The 3547-nt window shown below is 33.2% G+C and overlaps 1 long non-coding RNA gene across 1 annotated transcript; it reads right to left on the reverse strand.

Moving 5' to 3' along the window:
* Positions 1-305: 305 nt before the first annotated feature.
* Positions 306-3425, reverse strand: LOC106476806. Its single transcript, XR_001291933.2, has 3 exons — positions 2634-3425; positions 2262-2468; positions 306-1820 (listed from the first exon to the last, which is right to left on the reverse strand). It is a non-coding gene; the product is annotated as an uncharacterized LOC106476806 (long non-coding RNA).
* Between the last annotated feature and the right edge of the window lie 122 nt (positions 3426-3547).

The raw sequence follows: 3547 nt of genomic DNA on the forward strand, positions 1-3547 counted from the left end.
TGTTTGTCACATTTTTCATGCAAATACATTTGTATGATAAAAGCTATTAAATTATTAAAATAATGATCAGCAGAATGCAAACTAAGATCAGCAAAGATTCAAATTTTAAGGGGGTGCAATCATACTTCTGGAGGTGTCTTACGAGTGTAAAATTTCACTCATCTGCCTTTTTCAAATATAAAGCACTGGAGCAATATAAAAAAATTTTGGTAATTTGAGGACCAGTTTAACAAAAAAACTTTTTATTTTTTAGAATCACAAACAAACTTAACACATCAAAGAGAATGGGTAGATTTTTCACTTGTTCAGACAAGGAAAAATTTTACTTTTCTTAATAAATAAAGCTTTCTGTGATAAAACTATCAGTAGCTACACAATTTTATATTTTACATACCACTTCTTTATGCCTGAAATTGTACATATAATGTAACATTCCAACATACACTTTATACATGAACCAGTACATATATAGTGCAGTTTTATAAAATTAATGGTTTCTTTCATGTGACATTCTTTTTTAAAATATGGATGTGTCTACATAATGAAAATATTATCACAGTATTTCATCAGAGGTGTATCACTTATCATAGAAACAAAATATTTAATACTACATGACACCTGATTATATATCTAAATAAAAATGTGATGATAAAGTTACAAAAGGCAAAAAGTTTACACGATAAAGATTGTAATAAAATTATAATAAAACATGAAATAAAGGCAGTGGTTTTATTAAACCTTTAAATTCTAAAGAAGCACTCAATGGAATGGACGTTTTGAAGTAAATGAAGAGAAATTTAAAACTGGGAACAAGCTTGGTTCTATATCTTTTGAAGTTGATGGTTCTTCGCTCATGAACACTTTTATTTGATTATTGCTACTTTGAGACAAATTACTTGCAGATTTTGCTTCTTGTTTAAAGGACATGAAAAAGTCTTCTTCATCATCTCCCTCAGTGCTTGAAAATGATGAAAAATCACTTAAATCAACATTTGCTGAATTTTTATCACAGCCACCTTCCATCTTCTCTGGAAGTTTTTTAATCGTCATTTGTTTTACAGTTTCTTTCCTAGCATTTAAGCTAATCCATATGAGTTTGAACTATGGGTGAAAAGCAGCTACGAGAACATGAACCTCAGTGACAAATGCAGCTTCAAAATGCTTCCTAATTTCTGAAATCAAAACATTAACAAGTGGCTTGCAAGTCCAGAGGGTTTACTACAAAGATCTTTCAGTTTTGTCAAACATACAATAAGTTTTGGCAGTAGTCTCATATAGGCATTAATTTCACTTTGAAGTAAATCTAACACACATGCTAAAGGTCACATGACAATTATGCATCTTTGATGAAGTTTATATTCGAAAGTTTGAACGAGGAATGCCCAGCTCATCACACACTTTATTGACTGAACTCTCTCTCTCTTTGTTATTAAGCTCTCCATAAGAACAAACACATCATACTGTGTAGCGCATGGAACAACAAAATGCTCACCCAGTTCTTGTTGTATAAAGTCAGCTGCTACGGTGCTTTGGCTCTGTTTGTTTCAAAGCATGAGGACCTTCACAAATGCCAAAAAGGAAACTTTCTTCAACGTACCATCACTCAAATCCTTTTCTACATCACTGGTTGCTACTAAATTGAGTGTATATGATGCACATCAAAGATGCTTGTGGAGAAGACAAACCTCACTTGATTCTCTCACTACTAATGATATCTCTTTTTTTTTTGTTCATCACTTGAGTCCAGTGAGCTTTGCTCTGCTTTGGAATCACCAGCATCACTATTTACAGGTTCAGCCCTTCATTCAATGGAGAAGATCCTGCAAATACAAATAGTAAAATATCAAAGAGATGTGTATATTATGTGAAGCATGGCTTAGTAGTACCATCTTGGTATTTTATTGCCATATTGACATGGTATAAAAATAATAATACTAATAATTTAATTTCTTATATAGTGCCTCCACTAGCCATTGTCAGCCATTCGAAGAGCCTGTCATTGACAAGTCTCTACATTAGTGGAAAGCTAGTAAAGAGATATGACTTTGAAAGACTTTTAAAAGACCTGACAGACTTCGCACATTGTAGTTCAATAGGGAGTGTGTTCCAAAGCTTAGGAGCATAGATAGAAAAAGCACGATCACCGAAACGTGAGAGAGAGAAACAGTACTAGTATTAAGATATACTATATTTTATATCAATGAATAAAATATAGTAATAAACAAAATATACAAAACATACTAAAAAATACTGTAACTAACCTGAATGTCTTAACAAAGTTGAACCAATTGTCAGTAATGGTCTTGGTAATCTTGTTTTGAATGCAATATTTAATGTAAACTGCTTCCAGTTCCTTGGCAATCATGTCAAAGGTGTGGTGACCAGTGAGGCAGTGGCAAGCAAACCCTGCATATTCCCTCTTCAGGCTTTCTGGGTCAATCCAATGCACAGGCACAGCCAGATAGGATCTTTAAAAGTAAACAATACAAAGCTAAACTAGTGAATGCAAAACAGTACACCTTACACATTCACTGCAGATGCTACACTGAAGCTAATTTCATGTTTTAAGTTTGAGAAAAACCAATTTTTATTACCAATAAAATGAAAAATGTTAACAATTTATTACAACTTACCTGTTGCAGCAGCTCCAGTAGTTGGCTCAGTTCCGCTTTTTTCTGGGCGAATTTATCGTTAATTGTGCATGTAGGGGGCTTTTCTACCAAAAACTGTTTTATTCTACTGTAAGTGTAATGTCTGAATATGATTTTTCCTCAATGATCAAATCAGTTATGATTTATTTTACATTAGTTAACCTTCCCGGCACTGGCAACAATGGAGGCTCCATGAGTTGGTTGTTCTGCTTCATATATCCCAGTTTTTCTCTTACTAGAGGTATGAGCCCATGTGTCTGCTGCTTCAACCGACCGTTTGCTTGATTTGTTTGCCTCCATTCCTCTCTTGGGGCACGATTCAAAATACTTGAATTATGTGAATGTTTGTAACTAATATGTTTCTTTAGATTAAAAAGTGATTTCTTATTGTACTGTAAATATTCTTTATGGGAAACACAACTTACACTGCAACAAAATATTTTTGGATTGGGATCCACTTTCACTTCCAACAACTTCAAAATAGTCTTTTATGTAAGGCCAAAAGTGGCTGCTTTCACGATTAGACTCACCATTAAAAGCTACCCAAACAATCTAACAGAAACATCATCTTTTTTTTTTACTGGATTCCATTTTATGACACTAGCTAATGTATATGGTGATGCAGCCTCGTGCTAAATGTTGTTTTGACGGAAATAAGAAGAAATGACGCAGTTATGTCTGGTTTTCATAAAGAACAAGTTAAATCCTAACGTAACAAGCTAAAGACAACAACTGCATCAGCTAACACGTTTGATTGTTTTCCATAAGCAAAATGCAGTGTAAATATAATTATATACAATATTGTTACGTCTCTGTTCGTTTGTTAATTTCCAGTAGAAATTCTTTCCGAGAAACTTCAGCAATACAAGTCCGTTCTTAACTAAAATTAGTTTATT

Source organism: Limulus polyphemus, unplaced genomic scaffold (genome assembly GCF_000517525.1).
Source record: "Limulus polyphemus unplaced genomic scaffold, Limulus_polyphemus-2.1.2 Scaffold11650, whole genome shotgun sequence".
Lineage (NCBI taxonomy): Eukaryota > Metazoa > Arthropoda > Merostomata > Xiphosura > Limulidae > Limulus > Limulus polyphemus.